This window comes from Heterodontus francisci, unplaced genomic scaffold (genome assembly GCF_036365525.1).
Source record: "Heterodontus francisci isolate sHetFra1 unplaced genomic scaffold, sHetFra1.hap1 HAP1_SCAFFOLD_172, whole genome shotgun sequence".
Lineage (NCBI taxonomy): Eukaryota > Metazoa > Chordata > Chondrichthyes > Heterodontiformes > Heterodontidae > Heterodontus > Heterodontus francisci.
Genome location: NW_027141631.1, coordinates 3,435,365 through 3,442,441, shown reverse-complemented (window position 1 = coordinate 3,442,441; position 7,077 = coordinate 3,435,365). Strand labels below are relative to the sequence as shown.

The 7,077-nt window shown below is 42.2% G+C and overlaps 1 non-coding gene across 1 annotated transcript; it reads right to left on the bottom strand.

Annotated features, from left to right (window-relative positions):
• Positions 1 to 440: 440 nt before the first annotated feature.
• On the bottom strand, positions 441 to 514 carry trnan-auu (transfer RNA asparagine (anticodon AUU)). The gene has a single exon. It is a non-coding gene; the product is annotated as a tRNA-Asn (tRNA).
• Positions 515 to 7,077: the final 6,563 nt, after the last annotated feature.

Here is a 7,077-nt window from a genome sequence, read left to right as displayed (position 1 = left end):
ACAGGTGGGGATGTTTGGTGGGAATGTCGGATTAGTCTAAATGGGTGGTTGATGTTCGGCACAGACTCGGTGGGCCGAAGGGCATGTTTCAGTGCTGTATCTAAAATCTAATCTCCCACTTGCGTCATGTCCCAGTCTCGCTTAAAAGCAACACATTATGACACAAACACTCTGCAACACAGAACACGGTCCTTCAGTGAGATTAATGTCAAGCTGTTTTCCAGGTTGAATGGAACGGTGAACAAATTTCTATCAAAGAAGTTACCTTTGAAATATCAGGACTGAATTTCTGGACGAGGAGGAACAGCCATTCCAAACTCACATCCTTCACAAAGTTTGTTTTCTCCTGTGACTGAAATTCATCATGTAACTTGAATTATGAGTTCAAGCTCACAAGACACAGATGTGAACTTCTAAAGCATGTTGTTAATAATGACATCAGGCTCTGCTGGGAGTTGAACCCAGGATCTCCTATTTAATAGGCAGGTGTTTTAACCAACTAAGCTACAGAACCAAATAACAAATGTTTCTACAGTTGAAATCAGAAGAGGGCACTATATTCTCATCCCATTTCTCCACTGGTCACAACATATTTTAAACATTTCTCACTTCCTGAAACAGTCAATCATATACTCTATTTTTCTCTGTACTGAGAATGAATGTTTTGGAAGAAAATACATCCATTCAATTGTTTCTGAAAGGTTACAGAACACAACATATGAGTAATATTCCCCATTGCTTTCTCAGCACTGATGGATTGTGAAGCGGGAGACAACCAGAAGTCCCACTGAGCCACACTGACCCTGAGCTGAGAAAGAAATGTGATAAAGTTCAATCTCTCACAGCGAGATGCTGCAGAGAGAGGAGTCCCGAACCAAAGTGAGACTTTCTCATACTGTTGTTGAATTTCATGTCACACACTCCTTGTACTCTCTGCTAATGAAGCCCCCAAAAAAGGGAAAAACAGAATGGCACTCAAACTCACAACCCTGAGATTAAAAGTCTCATGTTCGACTGACTGAACTGTCACTTCTACTCAGTCTCTTATTGGATGGATGCGACTGTATGCTCCAATGCAGGGGCAGCTTTCAAATCCTCCCATGGATCCACATGTCAGTCTGAGTTACATGTTGTAGACTTAAGCAAAGGAAATCTGCTCAGTTCCAAAACTATCCGTGAGTTGAAGCTGATTACGATCAACATCATCAGAGGTCAGAACTACCTGGTGAAAGAAAACACCCTGAAGAAGGATCCACGATTCTTCAAACGCATCAAAAAAGTGAAAAACCAATAAATCCATGAGTTAATCCAAACCAAACAACAGAAACACAGAAGAATTCCATTCCATACCAGATACTAGTCGTGTTGTTCCTGTATCCAGCTCTCAGTTACTGCTCCACTTTCATACACCCCCTTGGTGATCTGTACATTTTGTTCATTTCAATTTTGTCGACAGGCTCTTTGAATCCAGTTCTCTGGTCCTCAAACAGGCTCCGCATGAAAGTCAATTCCGCCTGCTGTCAGGCTGCAACCGATCGATGACCTTCAACTAAAAACACAAAAGAGAATGGGCTCGTCCGGGAATTGAACCCAGGACCTCTCGCATATTAACCAATTGTCTACCCAAAGCAAAAATCATACCTCTAGACCAACAAGCCACTTACAATACATGTATGTTTAGCTTCTGTGGAAAAGCTGTTCATCCATTTTTTTTCAGATCAAAGCAACATCCTGTAAATGCTGAAATCATAACAGAGAGTGTTGCAAATGTTCAACAGCTCTGGCAGCATCTGTGGAGAGAGAAACACAGTTAACGTTTCAGGGTGTTCACCTTTTGTCTCAGCCATCCTTTCAGACTGCTTCTGTCCATCCAATCTCGCTTTCTATTCTATCCACATTCTAACCATTCACTACGCAATTACATTTTTCATGAATTCCTCATTTCTTTTATGAATGACAATTTCATATTTCCGGCCCTTGCTTCGGACACCACCACAAGTGGAATCATGTCTCCATCTACCCAATCAAACCACTTCGCTATTTCCTCACATTGCAATGTTTCTTTAACCATGACAGACTATGGAGTTTCTGCCGCTTGGTTGCAGTTCTTGTTTCCTGCCAGTAGATGTCACCTCACTCCAATACAGTGAAGTTTAGAAATCTGAGAGAGACACAACAGGAAATAATTGTTCACATGATAGTGAATGTGTGGGATTTCGAAACACGAGGAGTGGAGACGAGTTATTATTGCATTTTGTCAAAACAAACATAACTTATAATGTTGTGTTAAATCCATCACTCTGTTTTCTTGACTCTGCGAGTGACCTGGAGTCATTGAGTCACTGAGTCATTTGTGGGATAAAAGGAGGCCATTCGCCCCATCGAATCCATGGCGGCTCTCCAGGGAACGATCCAGTCAGTCCCACTCGAATGCTCGATCCCCGTAGCCCTGGAAATTTATTTCCTTCAAGGGCCCATCCAAATTCCTTTTGTAATCATCGATTGTTTCCACTTCCATCACCCTCATGGGCAGCGAGTTGCAGATCATTACCAATCACTGTGTAAAAAAGGTTCTTCCGCACATTCCCCCTGCATCTCTTGCCCAAAACATTCAATTTGTGTCCCTAGTCCTTGTACCAATAGTTAATGGGAACAATTTTACCTGGCCAACTTATCTAAAACTGTCATCGCCTTATACACCTCTATCAATTCTCCCCTCAATCTCCTTTGATACAGTCAGAACAACCCTAGCTTTTCCAGCCTAACCTTGAAACTATAACCCTCCATACCTGGAACCATTCTGGTAAATCTCCTCTGCATCGTCTCAAGGGTCCGCACATTCTTTCTAAAGTGTGGTGAGCAGAACTGGACACAACACTCCAATTGGCGCCAAACCAGAGCTTTATAATGGTTCAGCATAATTCCCCTGCTTTTGTACTCAATGCCTCTATTTATAAAGCCCAAGATCCCACATACTTTGCTAACCACTCTCGCAATATGTCTTGCCAACTTCAAAGATTGATGGACATGCACCCAAGTCCCTCTACTCCTGCACATTCTTCACAACTGTAGCATTGAGTATATATTGTCTCTCCCTATTCCTTCTGCTAAAATACATCACCTCACATCAGTCACTATTAAATTCCAGCTGCCACCTGTCTGCCCATTCTGCTAGCCTATCACTGTCCTGTTGCAAACAATTCATATCATCCTCACTGTTTGCCACTCATCCAGGTTTGGTGTTATCGGCATATTTTGAGATTCTACTCTATATTTCAAGATCCAAGTCATTTATCTCTAGCAAAAAAAGCAGTGATTCTAGCACTTACCCCTGGGGAGCACCACTGTCGACTATCCTCCAGTCTGACAAAGAACCATTTAATATGACTCACTGTTTTCTGTCCTGAAGCCACTTTTCTATCAAATTGTTCACTGATCCTCCTATTCCATGAACCTCAATTTTGTTAACCACCCTTTTATGTGGTACCTTATCAAATACTTTCATAAAATCCATATAAACAACATCCACTGCATTCCCTTCATCAACCTGCTCTGTTAGTTCATCAAAAAATGCTGTTAAGATTAGTCAAGCATGAACTCCCATTTATAAATCCCTGCTCGCTATCCTTAATTAACTCAAACCTCTCCAGTGACTGTTGATTTTTTACCCTGATTATTCTTTCTAAAACCTTACCCACCACTGCTCTTAATCTAACTGGCCTGTAGTTACCCAGACTGTCCTTACAGCCTTTCTTGAATAAGGGTGTCACATTTGCCTCTGTTCAATCCTCTGGCACCTCCCCCGTATCCAGGGAAGATTGGAAGATTATAACAAGCCCTTCTGTTATCTGCATACGCATTTCCTTTTGCAACCTGGGATGTAAGCCATCCGTACCAGGTGATTTATCTACCCTCAGCACAGCCTGCCTTTTTAGTAGCTCCCTCTCTCAATTTGTACCCGATCCATTGCCTCTACTCTCTCCGCTTCTACTGATATTTTGTCAGATTCCAATTCCTTAGTGATCACTGATACAAAGTACTCATTAAATATATTAACATTGCCCAGCACCTCTCAGCATGTACTATCCTCTTTGTCTTTAATAAGGCCCACTCCACATCTTACTGCCCACTGATTACTTATATACTGCTCAAAGATCTTTGGGTTCCCTTTCATGTTGACTGCCATTCTCTTCTCATAGAAATAAACAATAAGCTAAATATAGAAGATATAAATATTTCCCATCCTTGATGAGGTGGAACTTTTTATGTTGTGGGTGGTAATGACCTGACCCACGAGTGAGGTGGAAGCAGAGACAATCAATGATTTGAAAAGGAAATTGGATGGATACTTGAAGGAAAGAAACTTGCAGGAGGAAAGGGATCGAGCTGGTGAGTGGAACTGACTCGATTGCTCCGGGGAGAGCCAGCATGGAGACGATAGGCCAAATTACCACCTTCTATGCTGCAAATGACTCTGTGTTGTTTCTCAAATTCAATCCAATGGTGCTTGGTAAATAATTTCAAAGTAAATTGTGCAACTGGAAAATCAGAACAAAAGCATGGGACGCATAAAGAATTGAAATTGCCTTTAGAACTTCAATCTAACACTCCCCCAACTGAGCTATTTCAGCCCCACATTGTTAATGTCTTTGTGTCCTTGTTTTGGAAGAAAATACATACATTCAATTTTTCTGAAAGGTTACAGAACACAACATGTGAGTAATATTCCCCATTGCTTTCTCAGTACTGATGGATTGTGAAGCGGGAGACAGCCAGAAGTCCCACCGAGCCGCACTGACCCCGAGCTGAGAAAGAAATGAGATAAAGTTCAATCTTTTGCAGTGAGATGCTGCAGAGAGAAGAGTCCTGAATCAAAGTGAGACTTTCTCATACTGTTGTTGAAATTCGTTTCAAACACTCCTTGTACTCTCTGCTAATGAAGCCTCAAAAAAGGGAAAAACAGAATGGCACTCAAACTCACAACCCTGAGATGAAAAGTCTCATATTCGACTGACTGAACTGTCACTTCTACTCACTCTCTTATTGGATGGATACAACTGTATGCTCCAATGCATGGGTGGCTTTCAAATCCTCCCTTGGATCCACATGTCAGACTGAGTTACATCTTGCAGACTCAAGCAAAGGAAATTTGCTCAGTTCCAAAACTATCAGAAGCTTATTATGATCAACATCATCAGAGGTCAGAACTTCCTGGTGAACGGAAACACCCTGAAGAAGGATCCACAATTATTCAAACGCATCAAAAAAGAGAAAAACAAGAAAATCGATGAGTTATTATTATTAGAGATACAGCACTGAAACAGGCCCTTCGGCCCACCAAGTCTGTGGCGACCAACAACCACCCATTTATACTAACCCTCCAGGAATCCCATATTCCCTACAACCTACCTATACTACGGGCAATTTACCTATCACCTGCAAGTCTTTGGAGGGGGGAGGAAACCAGAGCACCCAGCAAAAACCCACACAGACACAGGAAGAACTTGCAAACTCCACACAGGCAGTACTCAGAATTGAGCCCAGGGCCCTGAAACTGTGAGTTTGTGGGTCTAACCACTGCGCCACTGTGCCACCCTAATCGAAACCGAACAACAGAAACACAGAAGAATTCCATTCCATATTAGCTACTAGTCGTGTTGTTTTTGTATCCAGCTCTCAGTTACTGCTCCACCTTCAGACACCCACTTGGTGACCTGTACATTTTGTTCATTTCAATTTTGCCGACAGGCTCTTTGAATCCAGTTCTCTGGTCCTCAAACAGGATCTGTATGAACGTCAATTTCGCTTTCTGTAAGGCTGCAACCAATTGATGACCTTCAACTAAAAACACAAATGAAGAAGGGCTAGTCTGTTAACCTCTCGCATATTAACCAATCAGACACCCAAAGTGGGAATCCTACCCCTAGACCAACAAGCCACTTACAAGGTGCATTATTTTTAGTTCTATTTAGAACTCTGCTATTAAGTATATATTGTCTCTCCCAATTCCTTCTGCTATAATGCATCACCTTACACTAGTCACTATTAAATTCTATCTGCCACCTGTCTGCCCATTCTGCTAGCCTATCACTGTCCTGTTGCAGGCAGGTCATATCATCCTCACTGTTTACCACTCCTCCAGGTTTGGTGTTATCTGTATATTTTGAGATTCTACTCGATATTCCAAGATCCGAGTCATTTACATATAGCAGAAAAAGCAGTGGTTCTCACAGTGACCACTGGAGAACACCCACTGTCGACTATCCTCCAGCCTGACAAAGAACCGTTTACTATGATTCGCTATTTTCTGTCCTTAAAGCAATTTTCTATCCAATTGGACAGTGACTCTCCTATTCCATGAACCTCAATTTTGTTAACCACCCTTTTATGTGCTACCTTATCATTCATTCTGAATCCATCCATCCATCCTTCTTAAAATCCATATCAACAACATTCGCTGCATCATCTTCCTGTTAGTTCATCAAAAAATGCAGTTAGTCAGGCATGAACTCCCATTTATAAATCCATGCTCACTCTCCTCAATTAACTCAAATCTCTCCAAGTGACTGTTGATTTTTTCCCTAATATTGTTTCTAAAACCTTACTCACCACTGCTGTTAATCACACTGGCCTGTAGTTACCCCTTACACCCTTTGTTGAAATAGGAAGTCACATTTGCCACTGTTCAGTCCTCTGGCACCTCCACAGTGCTTTTTGGGAGGGTGTTCCTGGTTTTTGACCCTGCAACAGTAAAGGAATGGCGGTATAGTGCCAAGTCAGGAGGGTGTGTGACTTGGAGGGGAACTTGAAGGTGGTGATGTTCCCATGCGTCTGCTACCTTTGTCCTTCTAGGTGGTTGAGTTTGTGGGTTGGAAGGTGCTGTTGAAGGAGGCTTTGCAAGTTGCTGCAGTACATATTGTAAATGTTACACACTGCTGCCACTCTGCACTGGTGCGAGAGGGAATGAATGTTTAAGGTGGTGGATGGGGTGCCAATCAAGTGGGCTGCTTTGACCTGATGGTGTCAATCTCTTGAGTGTTGTTGGAGCTGCACTCATCCAGGCATGAGTATTCCATC